We start from the raw sequence: 25,314 nt of genomic DNA on the forward strand, positions 1-25,314 counted from the left end.
TGCCGTAATCCCCATCTGAATCCCTTCCAAATTGCAGTCAGGCAGCTGTTTGTACAAGTCAAACATTGATTCAGCTGCTCTCGAAAGGGATTCGGGGAGCGCAGGCTGGAGGGAGCGCTAGCCAGGGAGCTGGAATAATGGGATTTATTTGTTACATGCTGAAGGGTTAAACTGTTTTCACAGCGTCCCGTGCCAGAGTATCTCCGCTTTCCACACACAAGCAGGAGGTATTCACAGAAGGGATAATTGCTTAAGCAGCGAGCCTGGCACCTCAAGGAGCTGTCGTGTCCCTGCTCGCAGGGACGTGGAGGGCAGGATCGCAGCCACCTGCAGCAGGGCTGTGAGTGTGGCCGTCTTACAGGGGTCTGCGGGCTGGAGACTGTGTGTGTGCTCCTCTTGGGTCAGAGCAAGAGGCATTTCCTCAGCATCTCTGGTAGGGTGCGTGGCGTTTTGTGTTCTGGGTTGTATCTGGAGCTTCAAACAGTCCCCGGGGAGGCCCTTGGCTAGGGTTGCTCTTACTTCTGGTGCTGTTGGGTTATGGGGCATGATCTGGTGCCTGGGACACAGGGCTTGTCCTGGGTGTCTTTAGCACATCTCAGAGCACCCGTGTGAAGGGGAGGAGTCCAGGAAAAGTCCTGGAGTCCTGGGCAGTGGTTACTAGTAACTCTCTGATCATGTTATCTGGCTTTCTGGTGGGTTTAGATTAGACAGGAAGAAATTCTTCACTCTGAGGGTGGTGAGGCACTGGCACAGGCTGCCCGTAGAAGCTGTGGATGCCCCATCCCTGGAGGAGCTCAAGGCCAGGCTGGATGGGGCTTTGGGCAACCTGGTCTGGTGGGAGGTGTCCCTGCCCATGGCAGGGGGTTGGAACCAGGTGGTCTTTAAGGTCCCTTCCAACCCAAACCACTCTGTGATTCTTAGGGCCTGCAAAGACTTTCTCAGGGACAGAGCTTCCGACCCCTCACTGTTTTATTTCTACTTCATTTCCCGTCTCCCCACCGGTCCTTGGCATCATGCTTTTCTCTTTGCCCAGCAGTTCCCTGTCATTGGCAAGGTCAAAACACCCGGTTTTGGGCAGCTCGCAGGTGGGTACACTTGCTCTGGCACAGACCAGCTCCTCACACCAGCCTTGCAGCTGCCACAATGGTGGAGGGTCATAGTGAGTGCAGAGCAGGCAAGACCAGGACGGTTTTGCTCCACCAGCTGCTGCTGTATCACCTGACATCCCTCCAGCAGCGGTGACTTCAGCAGGCTCAGCTCACAGAGTGCTTCCATACCCATGCCGTGAGCACAAGGGGAGAAAACAGCATAGCCAGCTGCAGGTTGAGTAGGGTTATCCCCCTTCCTTAGACCAGGGTGGGCTGGAAAGAAACACCATAGTGCATTATAGGTCAGTGGGGCAGAGATCAGTTCTTGCCCCGTGCTTTGTACAGTACTGAGCCCAGAATTTACTGATTAGTAAGTAATTTTACAAATCCTCTTTCTCTTCTGCTTGCTCCAGATGGCCATGCCTGCCACTTACAAGGGTCCTGCTGGTACTGGATTAGCTATGCAGCATCTCCAGGAGGTAAGAGCTCAGTGGAGGTGTTCTCCTCCACACATTGTTCCACACAGGATTCATGAGCACAAAGCACTTGGGGCCCATACTGTATGGTCCCAGGCATTCGGCCTAGGCACTGCCACCTTGGGTCGACAGCCACTGCTATTGCCCAGGGCAGAGCAGAACAAACAAGGTAGAGGGAAGCAGAAGCAAAGGATGCAAATTCCCTGAATGAAAGATTGCTGAACAGTTTTAGATGGGGATGGGGTGGGGGGTAGATAACTGGCAATGATGGTCAGCTGGGTAGGGGAAAGAGATTTCTCTGGCTGCTGATCACCAACAGACAAATGAGGTTTAGTCTAACCAGAGCTAGATCTGAGCAGAAACTCAATCCACCTGACCCTACCAGGAGTGTTGAGCTATCAGAAAAATTGCTGAAGAGTTTCTGTGTGGGGTTTTTAGGCTCATTTCCACACCTGCAGCAAACAAACAGGATTATAGTGCCAATAAGAGTGGTTAGGGGCTTGGGCAGCCTTGGTAAGGGAGCCAGGGGCATGCTAGCAGTCTTTGGCTCCTACTTGGCTTCAGCTTCACAGATCAAGTCAAAATTCGTTGAAGGAGAGGAAACAAAATAAATCATTTGATCTGGGGAGAATCTGCTGCAACCAGACCAGCCACAGATTCAGGGTCATCTCAGGATGGGAGGGAGAGGAGCGGTGCTGTCCACTCTCCAGGAGAGCGAGAGCAAGAGGCTTAAGGCTCCTCAGCGCTAGAGAAAGTAACTGAGTGCCCTGGAGCTCGCAGCCCTGCTTGAAAATGATGGAGGCTGACAGATCTGGGATTAATCTAAAGGTTTCAGCTCTCTGAGCACCGAGTGGAAATTCGCCTGGAAACCACAGTGCAGGAGCTCGGCGTGACGAAAGCACTAACTGGAGCGGGGGGAGGCGGAGGCGTGCGTGGGTCAGATAGCTTGCCCCGCCTGATTATGCACAAAGGCTGGAGCCCTCGTATCCTGCTTTCCCAGCGATGTGTCTGCGCGAGGAGGGAAGGCATACAATGCTAATAAGAGCATCAGAAAATAGGCCACTTTTTTTTGGACATTAGGCTTAAATGCATAGTCTGTTGTGGGTGCAGCTTTGCATTGCTAATTGGATGTAGAAGCTGTACCCGCAACGAGCAGCTCTCCTGGTCGCACCTGGGCACGCTCCTGGAGCAGCCGGGTGTTTGGGTGGGTCAGGCGGCCTGCACAAATACTACAAGCCTAAGTCAAGGACTACAGTTTTGCCTATGCAGGTATTTGTAGGTGCTGGGCTTCTCGTGTGGGATGGGAAGGGAGAGTGGGAGCTGGCTGAGAGCTGGAGCCAGGGTGTGCAGACCTGGACTTCTGTTCAGCTGATCCAGCTGCATAAGGTAAAGCCTACTTCCCCCGGTGTCTACAGCTTTCCTGTGAGGCTAGGTTGCTGACTTAGCTCAGTCTTGAATGTGGAAGGCAAGAGCACTCTTTTCGTCTGATTCAGGATCCACTAAAACTGCTGCTACAGCACACAGGTTTGTGGGCACACACATACTACATACTACATCCAGGAACAGCCTGCAAAGATGGATGTTATATGTGGGCACACATATGCTCCCCTGCCCTCAGACACCAGTAGCCTACAGCTGAGGTTGCTGAAAGTCTTTTCTCAGAGCAAGAAAACCACAAAATCCCATACATCCTGCACTACGCAAGTCCTCGAGTATTAGCACAGCTGTCACAATGCTCAGCCACGTCTACACGTTCATGCCTTCATATCTGATTTCAATACAGCAGTGCCATCACCCCTGCTGCTCACCTCAAAGGACTGAACGCATCACAGTGCACGCTTTACTCCTCTAGTTTGCTCTATAAATGCATGACCCACGGTGAGCAGGCATGTGTAATATATACTTGTGTACACTTCTGCTAAGTGCTGTGGATGGATTTGCTGATCTGGTTGTTTTGTAGTCATTGGACTACATCTTCAGCAGTAGATATAAACCTGTGCAGCAAAATGGGGTTGCCAGTTTATTCTCGGTTGGGATCTGGCCCATAACGTTAATCTATCATAGAGGCTTGTTTGTTTTTCTGGAAAGCGTAGGCATTTTGAGTGTGCAATCAAACTGGCATTTTATCTGGGTTTCTGCATGGTATAATTGTAATTTCCAGATGATAATTGTTATTAAATTATTAAATAATGTGGCAGTGGAAGGTTAGTTTAAGGTCGTGGTGTGATTTTTACTTCTTTGATGTGATAGTCGAACTGAAATCAGCGTGGCGATATGTCCCAGTGCACAAACTGGGTACGTAGCAGAGATGATCACAGGCATGGTTTCAGACAAACCAGCCAAATCTGAATGCATGTCCTCTTTTAAGAAAGCAGTTTAGGAGAAATAATTTTCGGCTTCCTGATCCACACACCCAGTCATTATCACAGACATTATGATGGTCTCTCCCTGCTCGTGTTTTAGAAAAGCTCAAAGGCTGAATTGCAAGACAGTCGTTGCTAATTCAGAATAAGTGGGCGACACTGCAGCTGCTGTCTGTTTGCCCATCTAATATATGAATAGCAATCGATTTGGACTTTTTCTCTAAATGTGATATGATACTGAGTATGAGATCATTGCCAAATCTCCATGAGTAATTAAACTTGGTTTATCAAGGGGGCCAAGGCAGCTTTGTCACCCTCTTTACGGGTGAAGCCTAGAGTCCCCTCCAGCCTGGAGAATTGTTTCCCCATCGATATATTCCTCTGTATTTAGCTTCATAAACTAAAGCACCTTGTAGCAAAGAAGGGCTGGTTCCTGTACTACATGGATTTCCAATAAATATACGCTAATATTCATCCTAGGTTTATTTTATGGCCTTCTTTTTGTTCTTTTCCGTTTTGTTCTTTTCCATAGTTTCACCCTCATATTATCTCTTCTCCAGATTTATTGTCTGCCAATATTTGAAGATGATTGCCTCTTTAATTCTGCTATTGTATGGTTATTTTGTATGATGTATGGTTAGTTACTGGTAATCTTATTAATTGCTATCACAAACATCTAGTAGCATAGGTACGCCAACTGTGTTTTACAGCTATTTTAAGCTTGCTTTATTTTAATTTGTAAATCAGCTCCTTCAGTCCCATTGTCATCGATTGCTCTTTCCTGAAGTCTCTTCTAATCTGTTAATCTCATTCTGGGACCGAGGTGTAAGGAGAAGCCCTTTGCATGATCAAATTGACAGCAAGCCTGCTCCTTTGAGATCTGAGGAGGGAAAGCTCTGCATAAGTGGCACATACTGTTGGGAACATCAGAGGAGTAACTCTGCGAAGCAGCACTGCGCTTTGTGTTTATTCTCCCTCGGTGATGTCCGCGTTAAAGTACTTCGATTGCAAGTGATGACAAAGTTGTTCTCTGCTGCAAGCTGAGCCTGAAGGCAGGAGGCCAGTGTGTGTGATGGAAAGCTCTGAGCTTCTCAGAACGATACTTTGCCTTCGCTTTCTCACAGCACACAGTTTTGAGGAGGGAATTCTTTGGCTTGATGTTTAAGTATCAGAGACAGAGTCAGTGATGCTGGGAAGAATTCAGGTGTAGGAGGGAGGTAAATGGGCTTGGATGAATCAATAACAAAGTTAAATCTTTGATCAAAACATGAAGTGACATGCCTGCCTCCTCCCTCCCTACCGCTGTCTGCGCCAGGCTTGGATGAAGCTCAGGGAACTGGGGAGTTAATAACAAACCTTTTTTCTGTATCAACTGACTTTGCATCTCTACACCATCTAAACATAAGGACATATATTGTGCCAGTCCCTAGGATGATGTAATATGACAAGTGAAGAAACAATGTCCAAACCTCATGTAAGAGCCCCTGTACAATTTCTGGTTTTCTTTTCCAGTTTGTGTGGAGTGAGCTGTTCTGCACATAGGCATCCCAGCCAGAGAACAGCAGAGCTAGGGTTTGGTTGGGTCCCGTTTTCTTCTGTGCTTGCTGCTTGTTAAGGTGGAAGAGACTGGGCTGCCAAGATCTGAGTGTTGGTGCTTTCCTTCAGCCTGGTGCTTCTGTTTCAGTACTGGCCTTTCTTGCTCAGCCTCTTCTGTGTGTCCTGCTGTCAGTGGTTAGAGCCCATCGCTGCTTCCCTGCCCTCCTGCCAAGCCTGAATTTCCACAGCAGGACTTCTGGTGCTGCCTTTTCCAGATGGAGCTGGAGATACCACCACCGTGTTGGTTCTTTCCCATCTGGTCCCTGCCAGGGTGATAAAGGCAGCACTCGGAGCAAACATTGGCTCCTGCAATATGTGAAGCTCTGAAAAACAGGCTCTTCTGAGCAATTCATCCTTCCTGGAGGATGCAGACTCAGCAAGGCCTGCAAGAGGAGAACTCTCAGGGCTGGGCAGCCACTGGCCATGGTTCTTGGCACCATGAGAAAAGCAGTAATGTGCTTTGGAAGCAAATCGGGACACCACCTCAGGCCCTTGGCTGGCTGGCTGCTTGCTGGCATGAGGTCACTGTTGAATTTTGGTTTTCCACATGGATTTCAGAGCTGCTATAATGCCCTAGCCTCTGAGTTTTGGCATTGTGCTATTAAAGCCATGATTTTCCTTCATCAAGGTGGCAGAAAGTTGCTTGTGTAATTGCAATGGAATGAAATCAGAAGAAAGTGGGTGTAGTTTAGCCTGGCATACCTGACTTTTGAAAGTAGGCTTTGATTCCTGCAAGGCCCCAGTTCCAGTGGGAGCTCCCCTGGACTTACATGCATCCCTGAGGCAAAGCCTCAAAATAGCAGCACTTTACACAGATCTGGGCAAGGGACTTCCAGCTGTGGGAACACGTCAGTGTTTGTGGTCAAAACCTGATGACTATTAGTGCCAGTGAACACAGGCCTGGTTTGGATCTTAAATCTAACACACTACTCTGCAGAAGTTTGAATCTAGCTTTATTTTTGGCCCCAGGAGACCTAACCTGCAGGACGCCTTTGAGCCCACACTATAGCCCCAATCACTCCTTGCTGCAGGAGTACCCTGAGTGAAGAAGTTGTTTTTATGGTCCTGCTGGTAACTCGGTGCCCTGTTCTGCCACCACCATTGCTCCTGTCCGGGCATCGCTGGTGTGAGCCCGTACTGGAGGGTTTTGTTGACTGAATGGAGGTGAGATAAAATATTCTGTCCCTGGCTGTGTCGGTGCACGAGAGCACCCATCTGTCAGTGGGTGTTTAGTCAATAAATCACCTGTGTTTACCCCATGGATGAGTCTGTAAAGCTAGAATTGCAAACAGCAGGCTGTGTCAGTGATGGAGAGTCACCAACAAATACGGACACCATGGGAGTACCATGCCAAAGTTTATCCTTGAGTTCTAGTAATACCCAAGCCAACGTGTGGAAAGGTGCTAGGCTGGGAGGAGAATCTGTCACAGTTGTGTTTGGCACAGCTGGTGTCTGATGTAGGGAATGTGCTTGAATTTGGCTGTGCTAAGTTTCTCCAGAGATTGACATGTTTGGCAGGTCTGAGTTTGCATCTGTGTTTGGAAAGCTCAGTAAAGGTTGCAGTGGTGCAAAATGCAGGAACCACTGCTTGCCAGCCTGTCTTCTCAGGAGCCTTTGAAATTAAAGACAATGAACCAAGCATCATATGAAAAGGGATAATACTTAGGACTTTTAATCTTCATAGTACTTCACAAATAATACCCAAATAAATCTCCCCATGTTGGTAGACTCCATGCTTGTCTCTGCTGTCAAACGGGTATTTTCCCTCTGAGCATGCCTTGGTTGCCCTGTTTGTCTGGTGGGGGCAATAAGACACTGTCTATTACCTGGACAAGCTAGAACAGTGGGCCCATGTGAACCTAATGAGGCTCAGCAAGGCCAAGTGCAAGGTGCTGCTCCTGGGGTGGGGCAGTCCCAGACATGAGCACAGACTGGGTGAAGAACCTGTTGAGAGCAGACCTGTGGAGAGAGACTTGGGCTTCTGGTGGACAAAATGCTTGCCGTGAGCCAGCAGTGCGCACCTGCAGCCCAGAAGGCCACCTGCGTCCTGGGCTGCATGAAAAGTGGCCAGCAGGGGAGGGAGGTGATTGTCCCCCTCTGCTCTGCCCTTGTGAGGCCCCATTTGGAGTGCTGCATCCGGGTCTGGGGCCCTCAGCACAAGAAGGATGTGGGGCTGTTGGAGCAGGCCCAGAGGAGGGCCGTGAAGACAATCAGAGGGCTGGAGCACCTCTCCTGTGAAGAAAGGATGAGAGAGCTGGGGATGTTCAGGCTCGAGAAGAGGGGGCTCCGGGGTGACCTCATTGCAGCCTTTCAGTACTTAAAGGGGGCTTATAAAAAAGATGGAGAACAACTTTTTGCTCAGGCAGATAGTGATAGCACAAGGGGGAATGGTTTTAAAATAAGAGAGAGGAGATTTAGATTAGATATTAGGAAGAAATTCTTCCCTCAAAGGGTGGTAAGGCACTGGAACAGGCTGCCCAGAGAAGCTGTGGATGCCCCATCCCTGGAGGTGTTCAAGGCCAGGCTGGATGAGGCCCTGGGCAACCTGATCTAGTGGATGGCACCCCTGACCATAGCAGGGGGTGTTGTAACAAGGTGATCTTTAAGGTGTCTTCCAACCCGAGCCATTCTATGGTTCTGTGATTCGATTGGTATGAAGGGCTGTGAGAGCCCTGTATTAGATGCTTAGCATTATTGTTTAACATAGAGTCTTCTGACAATGGGCAGGGTTGAAAATTAAAAGGATAAGTATGACAATAAATGAGAAAAATTAAAACCTAGCCAACGTTTTCAATTAATTAGCTCATGATATCTGCTATGAAGGAAAAACAGCCTTTTAGAAAGGCCATCCACTTCTCCTTGAATAGAGTTTCTTTCTGATGTGTTGTAATACAGGCATACCCAGGATGAAATAAGAGCCTTCTTTGGCTGCTTTCTCATCTTGAGCCTTTTTGGACAAATCTGTTGTCATATGTGTTAATTTCTATAGTAAAATCTGCAAGTATGATCCTTTTGTGATCATTACAACTTAACCAATTTGATTCTCTCTACTTAACTGATGCACATTGTTTTTCCTATTCACTTCGTAGGGAAACTGAGGCACAAAACAGATAAATGAGGCACCCAGCACAACCCACTGAGCCATTGTAATTGTTCTGATTGCTTCTGTGGACCCTCCACCATCCAAGTCACCAGGAAAATCGACATAACTTTATACTCCAGGCCAGTTTTGAGTTAGCTATCAAAGATTTGAGCAAGAATTTAGCAGAACACTGAAACGCATTAGGCATCTGTCTGGATAGTGGAAATATTTGCAGTTACAATATACTAAAAATGTGTCAGCTAGCTCTTGTTTGGTGGTAAGAAAGAATTTCCTGATAGGCAACTTGTTATATAGTTATTCTTTACTGGTGGTGAAAAATTCTTCTGAAGCATCTGGTACTTACAAACATGGAAGATACGAGCAAGATGAACTAATGGACTCATTAGATATGAAGATTCATGTTTTTATCTTTAATGAAGAAGGTGCTGCCTATACAATGGACCTCTCCAACATATAATATGTTGCCATGATTTTGGTCACTCTGTGTTACAGTCTTTGAAGCCTACACTCCTGTATTAAAGATGAGAATGCTGGTTTCTGGTCCATTTTATAGCTTTGTGTGCCTTCCTGAGCCAGGGTTGCAGCCTCGCAGTTGTGTAAGTATATCAGGCCTTGCCTTGGGGCAGCAGGATGGGTTATATAACCCTGAAAGTCTCCCTTGCAGACCGATCTTCCACGATTGCAATGCACATGCACCTTGGAGGAATATCTGGCCTGCAGCTCCACTGCACTCTCTCCACCATCCTTTCCCTCAGTGCCTCCTTCCTAGATGCAAATCCTTTACCCATTCTCTCCTCTCTTCTGCAGCTCTCTGCTTCTCCTTAAGCAGCTGCAACACCATTGCTGTGGGAATAACTGTCACCGATTCCCCAGGAGGCAGCGTGGCCGTGTCCCTGGCCTCACGGCGGGACACCAGAAGGAAGATGCTCCAGAAGCAGTGTCAGCTTTTTTCTGCCGCTGAGCTGTGCTGTGGCTCCCCTTCCCCAGCTGCTGCTGGCAAGGCAGCAATTATGCTCTCATCGATCCCTCCTCTCCTGGAATCGCCCCGCGTGCACCAGCACGGTGTCACAATCAATAGCCCAGCCCTCGTGCAGAGAGAGTGAGGGGGCCAAAGAGGCAATTTGCTCACTGGACAGGTTACGATGAAATAATATTGTGTCAGGAGGTGAAGCTGCAGAGCTCCTGGCACTAAAGATTTCCCTCTGTGGCCACAGGGAAAGGCAGGGCTGGATGAGATTTAGAGTCAGGCTCGATAGCTGCTGCTTAGATCCTGCCGGTGATAAAGTGTAACTGAAATACTGTGAGGAAAAGATTGTTCAAGAAACAAAAAGTGATGTGGACCTTTAAACCCATCACTTCAAAATTGTTATGGCTCTGTAAGCAGAGGGGGAGAGAAAATACCTTTGTTTTTTGACCTCTAGCCAATAGGCATTAGATATGTACAGGGTTCACAGCAGACAAAACTCGTGGCTTCCAACAGCCAGACAGTCAATTAGTTTATTAGTAAACAGCAAATATTGCATTCAAACAAAGGAGGCACTTGCCTTGACAGTCACTGCTGTCATCCTGTGTTAGACACATATTGCAAAGTAGGTAATCAAAGGTACCACTTAGATTTTCTGCCAATTTCTGACAGACAAGCCAAAGGGAATTTCGACTTCTCTGAAATGCTTTTATTTTGTTTTGAGTAGCCCCTTGACTTTGTATCCCAAATGAAATGAGTAAATAGCTTTATGCCTATTACTCTATGATGCAAAGCTCATGCTTGTACGTGATAGCCATCTCTCCCATGTAAAGTATGTTGCAGTCTTCAGCCTTGCTTAGTGTAAGCGGAGAGGGCACTGTACATACAGCTTAGCTCAAGGGCAGTGGTGCTCTCAGTACTTATTTGCACCCACTGCTCTCTTCCCAACACATTTGAAATACTTAGAAATGCATACAACTACTTAGAAACCTAATACTGATCTCTAACATGGAATCTATGTTAATATGTTTATATAGAATTACCACGGGATCCTGTATCATAAAATCTCCAGTCAAAGGTGGGCTCACAGGATGAGAAGACTTGGTGTTTAGACCAAAGAAACTGCCTGAAGATTGTTGCTGCTCCCAGCTTTGTCTTGCCCACGCTTTGAGACTCAGCCATATCATTTAGACCCAATTTTTCAAAACTGTCCAGTTATTTGAAGAGCCTTATTAGTGATAACCCAGGTGCAGATCACCTGCAGATCAACCTCTGAACAGCAGGATCTGTCAAGGCTCCACACATCTGCCCATCAGCTCCAAGAGGCCTGCAGTCAGACGTCTCGCAGTTATAATGGAGGCTTTCTGCTTTCAGCACCTCTCAGTTCCCACCTCTGTGAAATGGAGGCAGTGCTGCAAGTGCGAAGTCTCTGATTCTGGCTTTGAGGCCGGAACAGCCTGTTCACACTGCATGGCAGCAGGGAAACCTTGGGTGACTTGGTACTCCTAAGGAAACATGAACCTTAGGAGTCATCACAGGCTGTACACCCCAGGGAAGCCTGGCCTCCCCTGACATTGCAGTGGGAGAGGGTGAAGTGTCAGCTGCCCTCTCTGCTCTGCACAGCTCCCACCTCCGCCAGTCTGATGGTGCTTATTTGTCGCTGCTAAGAGTAAAACCCAGCCATGTGCAAGCATGACATCTGCTCGGTGGGCTGCCCCCACTTGGCACTGATCGCTGTGCAGCGTGGCACTGCTTGCAGACCCAACGCAGCTTGTCCTGGGGGCTTTGTAGTAATGCTGGCCACAGTGGGTCCCAGCACAACGAGGGACAGGGGAGCACGTGCTTCACACCTGTGTGCTCAGAGCTGCTGCATCTGAGCCTAAAGCAGAGCCTCCAGGTGGCTGAGTAGGGATGTGAGCAGGGACCCAGGGCCGTGCCTCATACGTTACCTCCTTGTCCCTAAGGGTTAGGAGGTGTCAGGCAGGGCGGGCTGGCAGCTGATGGGTGTCCAACCTGAGAATTTGGATGAGGTCTCTCTCCTTCTGTGGGTTAGCTCCTGCCTCACAGAAGGATTTAATGCATTTAACAAGACATTTGAAGATTTCTTGATTATTGTCCTTCACAGTGCAAATGGATCTGACTCAAATCCCTAAATGCCAACACTTCTGGGGTATTGATTTAACTCTAGATATGACAACAAAGTCTTCTCCCCTTCCAAAATAGTATGGCTCTATTAAGCCATGGCACAGCCCTGCTTTGGGGCAAGGGGCAAAAGGAGAGGGCTCCTGTGCAAGGTGGGAGAGCTCTGCCCCAGGCATGGGGCAGCATCAGCCCTGGGATGCACAGGGCATCCATGGGGAGCAGGTCTCCCACAAGTGAACTGAAGATCCCACGCCTGTTATCTGTATCTGTGTAGTGATGAGGGCTTTCCACTAGAGAGAGACATGAGTACACACAGAAAACCTGTTTGATATTTGTATCACACAGTCCACCTGGCCAACATGGTGCAAAAGGGGATGGCTGGAGCCAATCACAAAATGAGCTTTTTCCACTCCAAAATTTTTATTTATCTTTTCTGACTGAAACTTGTCTTCAAGGCTTTTGGGTTTTGACAAAGAAAATCCTCATTTTTCTTCATTCTTGCTTTAATTTTTTTAACTGTTTTTAGTTCTTTCATTAGAGGCCAAAATATTTTCAAATACTGGACGTTCTTAAGTAAAATTCAAGAAGCTTGTCAAAAATATTTTATCAGAAATATATTTCCAGAGAAATTTTTCAGCTGGTTGCTGTTTATCTGACAGGGAAACTGATATTACCCAGCCAAAAGTGGCAATGCTCATGGACCTTTTTGTTTCTGTAGTCAAAAACCCGATTCAGTGACCTCTAAAATATGAACTTCTGTGGGAGGACTATGGCAACTATTGAAGAGCAAAAGAGCACCTTTATGGAGTGGAAGAAAAGAATAACTTTCTTAGATGAAAATCCCAGGGAGATAGAAATATGGCTAAGGACAGTGGTGTTAATCATACTGTATTTATGTCATGCCTTAATCCTTGCAGGCAGCCAGGCCTGTGCTTTGCACACGGGAGGGAGCTGGTCCTCTCAGCGGTTTCTTCGCAGAGACGTGGTGCAGCCAGCAGAACCAAACCTTCATAGCACCGTGCTGGAACACTGCCCATTTGGAGGTAAGAGCACTGTTGAGAGAGATGCCTTTAGCACATGATATATATATATAGGGTAGGTTTTCCTTTAGGGTCATTTACAGCTGTCAGTGAGGAGGGTGTGTAGCACCTAACACTGCTTTGCCAGGGATTTCTGGTGAGTGTGTAACTCAGAGTGACAGGGCTGTGAGTCACACAATTTGTTCTATTTTGGGTCCTGTTTTGAATGCTTTCCCCTGTGGTATATGGGTGGTTGAAGGAAACACACACATGCAAACTCCACATACTGCAAATAGAAAGTCTGCATTTAAAGGCCTCCTATTGCTTACTCACAGACCCTGCCAAGTTTCAATCTGCTTGTCTTAGTAAACACACCCTCCTGTGGTGTTGCTCACCAGGAACAGATGGTCCCTTGGGGGACAGATGGCCTGGAGCTGGGAATTTCCAGGGGCTTTTGATGGGAGATGGGATCCCATCCTTTACCTCACAGGCCCATTCTAAAGGTTCAGTGGGAGCATTCTCTTTTGGTACTTTTCTAATCCCATGAAAAATCCCTTTTCATAGCCATCAGGTGTAGGCAGGTAGGTCCTCATCCTAACCCATGCTGAAGCAGTGGGTTCCAACATACAGGTAGTGTCTTTCTTTCTGTGGGACATAGGAGAAATCAGAGGAATGAATAGAGAAATTTCTAAAAACAGAAAGACTTGAAGACCATGAAATAGGGGCCTTTTTCTGTGGTACCTCCAAAATGGCTTCTTGCCCCCAAAGATGCTTCCTTCACTACCCAGGGTAAGACCACAGCAGATCTCCATCATGACTGGAGGCAGGAGTGTAAATCTATGACTTTAAGAGTTTGTTGTGAGTTCATGTGGATCTGAAAAACTCTCTTTTATTTATTTATTTATTTTTTTAAAATCTGCTCTTAAGTTACATTCCCAACTTTGCTCCATCTTATCATTTTGGGGGAACAGAGATGCAGGATTGAACTGATCCCTTCAACCATCAGCAGCCATTCCTGGAAATGAATCCTTTTCTCTGAGATTGTTTCCTGGATACCTTCCGTAGAAAGTCTGATATCTCACAGAGACGTCTTCTCCTTTTCTGTTTATCTGCACTGGAACTATTAGGATCACAGTAGCTGCTGGATTCAAAAAAGCAGAGGTAGCAAGCCTGGTTGTATTGTGCCTAGTGCACCCCCCTCTCCTTCTGCACCATAGTTTCCTATAGCCTTTTTTCAAGGCTTATGGACTAGACCCAACAAGGTTGTTAAGCTCCCAGTTCCTATTTGTTCTTAATTTTCCTGTTGAAAGCTAGTCCTAAAGGTCTCAGAAAAGGTAATCCTTTGTTATACCAAGTTTTTGTTTGCTCCAGCTTGAAGCACAGCTTTCCCATGGGGAGATAATACCACACGTAAGGGACTCACAGTGGAGAGGTAATATAGTTGGGAATTTTTACCTCTCAGTCATATTTTATTGTAGATCACTTTCTCCCTTTGTAATCCCCCTTTGGGCCTCCTAATAAACCTCTCTCTCCACTTGTTTATGGACTCTCATTCTGCTTCAAAAATCTGGTAAATGCAGAAGCATTTAGACAGAAAATGTAGACTAAAAGCTGCTCTAAACCAATGTTTCTTCCCTTTTCTTTGTAAGCCCAGTGCACATTAAATGAAACTTATATGTTTCTTGAAGCTGCCTGTGTTATTATTGGAACTGATGCACATTCACTCCAACCAATCTATTTTTATTTGAACCACTTACGCTGCATGAAACCAAGCATAATAACTACAGTCAATATAGATATATTTGTTTTTATTTAAACTCCTAAGTGTGCTAAAAGCAATAAATGCTTTCCCCCCTGAAAACCAATATATACGTATAATAGATAGAAAATGTATATATCAGTCAAAACAGGAGTGACCAGTGGCCCACAGGGCTGCTCCTAAAATCCATCCTGCACCACCATTACAGGTGGCTGCAGCGGATGTGGGCGGCAGGAGCTGTGCGCCTGCTTGCGTCTGACCTCTGTGGTCACAGCCAGTCATGGCCAGTTCCAGCCAGTTTAGGCCAGTTGGTTCCAGTCAGCCAAATCTGATTCCACCCAGTCAAGGCCAGTTCCAGCCAGTCAAGGCCAGTTCCAGCCAGTCATGACCAGTCGGTTCCAGACAGCCAAATCTGATTCCAGCCAATCAAGGCCAGTTTCAGCCAGTTACGGCCGGTTCCAGCCAGTGAAGGTCAGTTCCAGTCAGTCATGACCGGCTCCATCCAGTCAGGGGCCCTTCCAGCCAGTCACGGCTGGTTCTGGCCAGCTCTGCGTGGCCCCACCATGGGACATAGCGAGCCCTTGGGAGTGTGCGGGGCCTCTAGGCCAGGCAGGGCAGGTTATGGCTCCTCAGCGAAAGTATATTTAAGATAGTAGATGACAAGCTAAGGGAACTATGATGCCAGAGCAGGGAGAGGAGGCAGAAGAAAAGCCCAAACCTGCTCTGGTGCCACAGGAAGAGGAGAGCAGCTGTGGGGGCAGCAGCCTGAGAGAGGCCAGGAGGTGCGACTCGGAGGGGCCAGGGGGAGGGATGGAGTGTGAGGTGTGGGAAGGGGACCAGAGGTTTGGCACAGGCAAGAACTGTTTTACCTACATGTTAGTTTGCTTCTTTCAATACCAGAATCAGTAATTAGAACTTTGTTAACTGCCAGTAAATTAAATTGATTGCAAATCCCCCCAGATCAGTAAACTGGTCTCGCTCACAACACCACTATACCTTTATCAGTGTTATAAATTAACTACTCCAGGGATGGGCTTTCACCCAGGGACACTGGAAGCAGGCTTCATGCAGGTAACAGTCATCCTTCTTCTGCTCTGATGGGATCTGCTCTTTTGCTTTTGTTTCTCAGGCAGCTTGTCAGTTTTCATCATGAAGATGTTAATAAGTAGAAGGAAAGCTTCAGGAGTGATCAAAATGGCTGATCAAGGTTGGAAGAGCAGCTCAAGGTAAAACCCAAAGGGTTCTGTATCTGTCCTGGTTGCTTTTGAAATGCAAGGTTCCATCTTCTAGCCTGACCGCACACACCATCAATTAATACTTGCACAAAGTACAAAAACCTGCTTCTGCTTTTTGTATCATTTATCCACAAACATATAGTATGTCAAAGGTAAGAAATGCTATCATCTGATATCACTGCCATATATATCCATGTTCTGCAGCTCCTCCTAGAGCTCACAGACCATCACCTATGTTTCCTTATACTTGCCTATCTTTACTGTTAGAGTAACAGCTTTGTTACACCTACTCTTCCACAAAGAGGATTCAAACCCTCTAGTTTGGTTACCCTGTTTCTATGCCCCTAGGCAGCATCAGTGCTCATTACCAGGCTCTCATTAAACACACTGAGTTGTGAATGGCATGTTTCCAACTGTGGCCTTTGTTAGGCTATTAAATCATTGTAGAAAGAAAGCTTTTGGGGCATTTCAGTTGGCCAACAGCTGCAGCATGTCTGTATCCTGAATGCCACATGCTGTTCATTTGTTAATGTGACTTCTGTATTACCTGGAACTGCTTTCCTTATGTCCAGTGGCCTAGTCCATGCAGGTGTGTACAGACAGTTCACGCTAGCTGGTCACGGCATCAAGTGATGCACCAATAGTTTTCATTCAATGCAGTTTCTAGCTCTTTAGCATGTACCAATCTTTCAGAGACAGATGTGCATATTCAGCTACTGGATGAAAAAGCAAGTTCAGTGTTGCTGAGTGAACCTGCAGATAGCATTTCTGAGCTATATTACTGTAAGCACTAAATTTACATTTTGACTCATTCACATGTGCTTTAGAAAACAGTATGCAGTGGACTATCGCTCCTTGCAGTTTGGGTTCCTGGAGTGGGTGACTTGTGCCACGTTCTGGCTTACAGAAAGTTCCTTGTTAGCTTTAAAAAGTGAAAGACACTCATATGCATGCTAGATGGGTTAGTGCATAATTAGTGTTCAGTAGTAATCAAAGACCTAGAGAGCATCAACAGTAATGTAGCTTTGGTTTGGATGAAGTCTTTTGTTTAGAGAGAAGATTTGTTTTGATAGCAGTACCTATGCTGGCCTTGCACTTCATCATTGACCCTTTGTGTAGCTGTTAAGCAGTATGAGTGCAAGTATATCTCCTTGTGGTGAGCTGTTTTATTGTCTGCCTTTAACCATCTCCTTTGTTTAGTTTGAGGCAAAATTGTTTTCTGTTGGGGCTGATACTATCATACGTGGACACTTGGAGTGTGGAATTTGCCACCAGCAGAGGTAGGCATCTGGGTATCTGACGACCATCATGGTGCTGAGCAATCCAGAGACACTGTTCTCTTCCCCTCCCCTGAAAAGCCTAATTTCTGGTCTGTTACCCACCTTAGTACAGAGTGAGCCTTTATGTCTAACCTAGTGGCTCTGATGAGGGTTTACATGCTTACTTTGTCTCCACAAGAAATGTGGGCAGCATGTGCCAAGGTAAGCCCAGCTGTTCTCAAGAACTCCATCAGAATGAATGGCTGGTTCGGAGTCAGCTGATGTACTGATGTCTTGTCCTGTTCCCAGTGTGCCACAACCCTCACAAACACTAGTGCACTGTGGTAATCTCCTTGTCCGTATTAGAAAAGGCCAAGGGCTGAATGGACCTTGCTGCTCATTTTGGAGAGGGTTTCCCTGGCCATGGAGGAAATTGGATGGTCTCTCCCACACAGCTCCTGGTCTGTAGAGAAGGTTTTCAGTAGCGGAGGTGAGCACACTGCCCAGCTTTGGTCCTGGAATCGAAATGCCTCTTGTGCCTCTGCTGTTTGCTGCCAGTGTGTGCCAATGTGTGTGGGAGTCTCTGAGGGCAGTTCTCTGATGTCTAGTGTATAGGGCATAGAACTACCAAAAGCAGTGTCTGCCTGTGCTGCTTGGTCTGGGGCAGTCCAGTAGCAGGGCACTGCAGCCTGGCTCAGAAGCCCTCCCAGCCAGCTGGACACACAGACCTGTGCTCAGCACCAGCGTGAACACAGAGTTCTCTGTCTGCGCATGGTGTTATAGTAATGGCACACCTTAGTCTCCCTCTGCCTCAGATGTCTCAGCTTCACAATGAATTAGATACTAAAATAAGTGGTATAAGATGGATGGACAATATGGCAATAACAGCAACCTCCAGGGGATGTTTGGAGGCTAAATTCATGTCTGGAAAATGTGCTATAAGGACCTAAAGATGGAAGAGCATTATTGCTATTATTGATATTGCAATAATGTCTTCGAGGCTTCATTTTGGGACCTGACTGCCACTGCGCTAAGCTCTCTGTATACCCATAAGAGAAAGATAGTCCCTGCCCCAAACACCTTTCAAAAGAACAAAATGACAATTTCTGTAGCATGTGGCGATTAACCAGAAAATGGGAGAGAGGACAAGGTAAAAGTGAGAAATCTGGCATAGTAATCTGCAGTCGTGACACACCCACTCCTTTGCCATTGCCATGTGTTAAAATCCTGCAGTGGTTCTTCATATTACCAAGTAATTAGCTCCGTCTTACAGACCAGATATTCTTCCTCCCTTCTGCCTCTCTTGGAAGGAAGAAGCTATACCCAGCATGCCACTGCACCTGTGCTGAACTCCAGAAAGACTGGGAGGAACTCAGACCGTTAATGTTGGTACGCAGGGCTGACTGATCCAGGAACATCTCTTCAGGCACGCTCCAGACCCCAGTACCTGCCAGTTAATCCATTTAGCAGTGTTTTTCCATGTTTGCTGAGGTATTCAAAGGGGCTTTATGAAAAAGAGGAGTTCTCCGTAATGAATGGAAACAAACAAGATAAAAAGGTAGAGATAAGCAAAGAGACAGGATTCCAATCCTAACCTCCATTTAAGCTGAGTGGCTGTCAATACTAATAACGTAAAGGCAGCAGTGAAGTGTGGCTGACACACGCCAGGTAGAGAATGCTCAGAGACATCTGAAAATCCCATCAGAAACTGCAATGGCAAACGTAATCAGTACATCTGGAATTGTCTAATTCATTGGTTTTATATTTTCTTTAGAAGCTGGCAGGAATCCTCTGCACATAGCTTGTGCAGACACAGCTGTGTCCTTTTACAGTCCTCTTACCTCTTCTGGGTACTCTGTGAATGCAGGTGGGGGGTGATGCTAATGTGAGGTGTTCCTGCCCACAGGATCACTGGGTGTTGCTGCTGTGTGACACGCTTCCTCAGTGAGCTCAGGGGTCAGCAGCGGTTGAAATTGCAGACCCAGCATGTCAGTCCTGTATGCTACAAGAATTCGACTTTGGTCTGTCTAAACGTGATGTGATGCAGGTCAGGGGGGAGAGGTGCTGTCGGAGCAGTGTGGAGGCCGGTGGCTGGAGTAGCTGGACGTGGTGTCGGCTGGGACAGCAGAGGTGTGTGGGGAGGCACAAGAGAGGCATGTGAGGCTGTTAGTCCGCTGAGGGTAGCTGAAGTGACAGGGGGTTAGCTACGCCTTTGTAGGACTGTGCCCAAATATTGCTACAGCACAGTAAGGAACAGAAAACCGGTGGGTGAGGGGGCAGATCTGAGAAGTCAGAGGTTACAAAGGAAATGCAGGAGCCCAAACTGCAGCTCAATATATCCTCAAGTGCACATTTAGCAGGCAGTGGTTGATGACAACACAGGGATTTGGGGGCTTCACAGTAAATATCCAAAGCCATTTGCACAGTAGATGAGTGCGTGACCCAGGAAATCAATAGGCAAAAAGTGCATTTTTTGCTGAAGCTTGCAAACAGGTACAACATCACAGTAAATGGATGCAGAATGAGCAGTGACCACCTGTGGCTGACGCTGAAAACTGACTCTGTTTCACACAAGAGACGCACTTCGAGCTACGCTGATGTGTCTGTATAAATACATCCAGTGGAGTTGTGGGAGAGATACGGTGTGTTCAGCTACATTTTTCTGACACAGCTTTGGCAATGGAAAGGGAGCCTCCACTGGAATGTTTGGCAGGATTTGAAGTAGTAGTGGTGGGAGTACCTTGTGAGCTCAGGGTGGAGGGCAGGCTGCTTCCAGTGTTAGACAGGGTGCTGGCCTCATACAGGGGGAGCAAAAGATCAGCTGTAAGGAAACGTAATTTGATTTAATGAACTCATCCACAGAAGTACAGGGCCAACATGACTGCTAAAATACAAACACTACAGGGAAATCCTTTACCAGTGACTAAGCTAAAAGCTGAGGTGGGAGCGAACCACAGACCCAGCTGTGACAGAGCAGCGGTTCCTGGCCACCAAGCCATGAGCACAGCACAGAGCACTCAAGTGAGTGGACATTGCTAACCCAGCAACTCCTGACTCGTTCTGGAGAATGTATTCTGCTTCCAGTCATATCTACCAGCTGAGGGCCGGTGTTGGCACCGCTGTTGTCACCTCCAGAGCTGGTGAGGAAAAGAGGAGACAACAACGTAACACCAAGCCAGGTAGACAAGCAGCGTAGATGGGTGGCACAGGTTGCACCCAGGTGACACAGGTTGGTAAATGGAGGAGAGAAGACAGCTGTGACAACAGCTGAAATAGGATAAAAGGGCTGAGGAGGTCAGCTAAACAAATGCAGAGCATTGCTTCATTTCTTAAATGCAGCTCAGGTGCAGAAAGGTTCTTCTTGAGTAAATAGGGGCCGCTGCTGTAGCCTGGATTCACAAGCAAGGAGGATTGATGAACAAGAATAGATTTGCTATAAAGTAGTTTGGGTGAAGCTGAAGAGTCCTGGATGAGCAAGGCTGGAAAGAAAGAGACTGGAATAAGGCAGAGAAAAGGCAAGGGTTTGCTGGCAAGGAAGCACAGACTAGCTTTCCAGGTAACTTCTAAATGTGGTGATCCATTGCCACACTGGTATTGCAAGATCAAGTGAACTGCTGATTTCCCTTCCCTGGGGAAAGGGCAGAGCTGGAATAACTCAGCAGCCCTGCGCTGGTGTATTTGTTTTCATTTCGAACAATAATGATAATATGTCCTTCCTCTTGCTGCCCTTTTTTCTCAAATGTTTAGAGTTGGTGTTTCTGTTATAACTAGGTCAGGGAACCTAAGTAGGTCACGGTTACTCTCTAAATGTGGCAAATCTTGAAGCAAAGCTGGTGAGGGAAGACCTGACATTGTGTAAACAAAAGGCAGGAAAACTTGGCTTAGGGGGAGGGATGATCCCAGGGTGAAGCAGGGAGGACCTGAGAAACACCCACAGGATGTAGGCAGGGATCGGGGCTGAGGGAGTGAGAGGGCTGGGGAATGGGCTAGAACTGAGGGGAAGAGAGGGGCAGAGAAAGGGATCACAGCTATGGGCAGGAGGAAAGCAGGGAAGGGTGTTAGGACTAAAGACTTACAAGGAGGGTGGTTAAGGCAGACGGGTGGGAGAGCAGAGATGTGTAGGTAGGAGCAGCTGGGAATGGGGTTGTAGGGGGGAAAATGGTGGGGAAAAAGACTGAGATGTTGAAGTGAGAGCATGTGCTGGGGACTGGGATGAGAGTATGGCCTGAAAAAGAGGGATGGAGGAAAGGAGTGTAAAGGGATTAGTTGAGGGATGGGAAGCAAGACTAAGCTCAGAGAGCAGGGACCGAGTTTAATGAGAGGGTGAAAAATGGGAGACCAGGGAGTGTGAGAGAGAGGTGGAATTCATGTACTGGGAAGCTGCTGATTCCAGCAAGGCTATGGTGAAACCCTCGTTGTGTGCCTTCCCTCTTCTCCCTGGGAAGAGCGGCACGTTGAAGGTGAAAGTCATGAAAGGGAAAGGTGTCCTAAGTCTGCCCCTGCTTTATAGTTGTCCTTCATTTTGTGTGGGATTTGTTCACTTTGGTGTTCAAGTTCTGACTTCCATCCGAAGTTTGCTGCTCATTTGCTGGAGTCATGAAAATATCTTTTCCCTCAAAACTGAAGAATAATAACGCTGCAGCAATAGGAAGAGCTATTAACACTAAAAGGAGAAACCCTCAGGATTTGAAAATTAATCATTTTTCGTGTGCCTAATTTTGGGCCTCTGTCATGCAGCATCTTGCACATTTGGGGTTGGCAGGTTGAAAACGATGCGTGCTCCCTGTGCTGCCCTGCAGGACACCTCAGGCTAACATTCCATAGAAATGAGGAGACTTGGTTCCCCCATCTGCAGCATCTCACTGTTATCAAAGTGCAAATGTGGCATGGGTGCAAAATCAATGCAGGCTGAACGTACTGCGTGGGGCGTTCTGGGTGCGTTCCACGTGCTGGGAAATACTTCTTTCTGGACCCAGCAGGACACTGCATTTCATCGTATTTGGTGGTCTCCTGGGCAGCGTACGCGTGTGCTCAGCCTGGCTCCCCCAGTTCCTCCCTTGATAATGTTTGTGCTGTCCCATTATAGCATGCATGCAGTTGCTCAGAGGACAGTTAGGGTAGCAGCCTGCAGGGAGGCATGTCCGGCTTTACTGCTACTGTCTGTAAGGTCCTCTGGGGTAGTGTCCGCCGTGGTGTTGCGGTTTAACCCGGCTGGCAGCTAAACACCACACAGCCGTTCGCTCACCCTCCCCCCTCCCTCTCTGGGATGGGGAGAGAAACGGGAAAGTGAAGCCGGTGAGTTGAGATAAAGACAGTTTATTAAGACAGGAATATAATAATAACAATAATAATAATAGTGATAATGATAATAGTATTAATAATAATAATGTGTAAGAAACAAGTGATGCACAATGCAATTGCTCACCACCCGCTGACCGATGCCCAGCCTATCCCCGAGCAGCCGGCCCCCCCACCCCGGCCAGCCACCCCTATATATTGTTTAGCATGACGCCAGATGGTATGGAATACCCCTTTGGCCAGTTTGGGTCAGCTGTCCTGGGTCTGTCCCCTCCCAGCTCCTGCTGCACCCCCAGCCTGCTCGCTGGCAGGACAGAGCAAGAAGCCGAAAAGTCCTTGGCCTGGTGTAAACACTGCTCTGCAACAATTAAAACATCAGCATGTTATCAGCGCTCTTCTCATCCTAATCCAAAACATAGCACCCTACCAGCTACTATGAGGGAAAATTAACTCTGTCCTAACTGGAACCAGGACATGTGGGACAGCCTGAGCTGTCATTTATGGCTTGAGCACAGAGATCTGCAGCACCTGAGCCCTTATCCCACAGCCCTGACTGCTGTGCTTCCCCTAGCAATACTGAGAGTGTTTTAATTTTCTTCTGTGGGGAGTATTAGTCCTGACTTAGCTGCTGGTCAAATCATAGCCGCTTTAGCCTTTTCTGTTTGTTTTGCATAGCTGTTACATGCAGTTCTATAGAATTTTACCTCTTAAGGCTAAGAGCAGTGGATTTGGATGAGAGGGAAGAAGGACAAAAAGGAAATACTTGTTGAGGAGAGTGTCTGTTCATTAATGATACCAACCTGATAAGCCTTTCTTTCCCTTCTGATTAGTAGAGGTGTTGCTGTGAAGGGGATATGTGGCTTTGATTCTAGCAGCAAAATGCACTGATCACCTCTGGGCCATTGGCAGTTCTTGTCTGCAAGATCTGTAAAGTTACCTCTGTATAAACGCTGGAAACAGATGCAATCAGTTGGAGTCAGTATGAAAATAGTTACATGGAACTGGTGGGGCACAGTGCTGTAATATTAATAAAGATTCCGTGCACGGTCTAGTCTGACATTATCCTCACGTACCAGTATATACATCCTCCAAGAACAGGGGAAGAAAAGCTTTAGGATTATTTACTTTTTAAATGTTCTTTTTAAGTGGAATCTGCGTGAATTCAGGAGCAAGATGGGGCATGTACTTTTCACTCAAGTAAAACAGTTTTGTCTGCAATATTCAGATGGATAGAGAACGAAGTCAGGTTCTTATTACAGAACGCTGCAGATGTCTTGGACGGAGATGGTCTTCAGGACAAATGAAGCCTCTAGGACAATTCTAGCTTGACTGTATTTCCAAAACTATAATTTGATGACATACTCTAGTGACCAGGTTTAGAGCATTAGGTGAGAGTTTTAAAAAGTGCAAAACAAAATATTTTCCCCACTTATATTGGAGCAGTAACTGCATTGTTCGAGGGGGAAAATTTTCCTCAATAATTTAATATACTAGGAAAATGGAACTAATTGTTTAAATACCTTTTGGGGTATGTGCTTCTAGCCATTTGATCTTGTTCTTCATCCCAGATATTTCTACTGAACATGAATGCTTACATTGATTTAAAAACAACAACAACAACAAAACAAACAAAAAAAACAGACAACAACAACAAAAAAAAACAGTAAAAGAATTTTTGGGTGGTGGTGGAGTCTGTCTGGAGTAAAAATAATGTGGTTAGAGATTTTTCCAAATACTTCGTTGTTTGAAATGCCATGGAATTGTGTAGAAAGTGGGATGTTGAAGTGAAGCTGGGAATTAATGCCCCATCTTTGTATTTTTTTTGATGCAAATTTTGTGAAGTTGGTAGAAATTTCAAGAACTGTGATGACAGCATTTGATTTATTATAACCCCTACTATTATTATTATTGTCAGTGTTAAGCTTTGCCTGTCTGCTTTCTTCTGTGCACACATTAAGAACAAGGGCCACTCTGGGACTTCACAGCCGAGTTCAGACAGCAGCAAAGTGGTGTAGTTACATGCATCAGACATGAGGAAGGTTCACAACTGTGATGAGGCAGACGCCTGGGATTTGCAATGGGCAGGACCAGTGAAATCTTTCAGGGTACTGATACCTGTCAAACAGGACCAACAGTCAGTGAAGTACAGAATAGTGCTGTGCTTTCTGGGTGGAGGACTGTAGCAGTTCTCAGAGTTGGTCTTGTTTCTCTTTCTTTCCTCTGTGTTTTGGTCTCCTCACTGCCATTCATCTTGTTTGTTCCAAAATCAAACACAGAGTTCAGACCCAGCTGGGCTGAGTCTCCACCTGGATAAATCTCTCTCTTCTTCTCCCAGCTCCCCAACATTTCCTTTACCTGCTCATCTTGGTGCCTTCACAGCCTCCCACCCAATCCCACTTCCACAGCTGCTCACCATGCACTGCTGCCTGGACATCTTTCTGACAGCCTTTTGCCTCCCAAAGGAGGCTTTATGGGGTGGGTATAGTGCCCCCTACATTTCCTCTCCAGTTCTGGAGAGACAGTGGTAATGTGTTCTGTGTCACTCCTATCTTCAGGAAGAGTCAAAAGAGAAGGACTACAGGCAAGTCACCCTCACCTAGATCCCTGTGATGGTGATGGAGCAGCTAATCCTGCAAACTATTTCCAAGCTTACAAACCGCAAGAAAATGATCGAGAGTAGTTGGCTGGTTTGGTAGATGAGGAGAGAGCAGTGGACATCGTCCGCCTGGACATCAATAAGGCTTTTGGCACTGTCTCCCATACGATCCTCAGAGCCACTGTTGAAGCATGGGCTGGGTGAGCAGGCAGGGAGGTGGACTGAAACCTGGCTGACCAGCTGGGCCCAGAGTGGGTGATCAGTGGCACGAAGACTAGTTGAAGGCCAGTAACTAGCAGTGTGTGCTCAGGTCAGCACGGGGTCTAGTCCTGTTTAACATATTCTTTAATTTAAAGCTGGATGGTGGAGCAGAATTTACCCTTAGCAAGTATGCAGATGATACAAAACTGGGAGGA

General features: G+C 46.9%; 1 long non-coding RNA gene across 1 annotated transcript; it reads left to right on the plus strand.

The window, feature by feature from the left end:
- Positions 1-375: 375 nt before the first annotated feature.
- LOC308195653 lies at positions 376-10,241 on the plus strand. The gene is made up of 3 exons (XR_013951692.1): positions 376-1,327; positions 1,502-1,567; positions 8,613-10,241. It is a non-coding gene; the product is annotated as an uncharacterized lncRNA (long non-coding RNA).
- Positions 10,242-25,314: the final 15,073 nt, after the last annotated feature.

This window comes from Anser brachyrhynchus (assembly GCF_964034855.1).
Source record: "Anser brachyrhynchus genome assembly, chromosome: 5".
Taxonomy (NCBI): Eukaryota; Metazoa; Chordata; class Aves; order Anseriformes; family Anatidae; genus Anser; species Anser brachyrhynchus.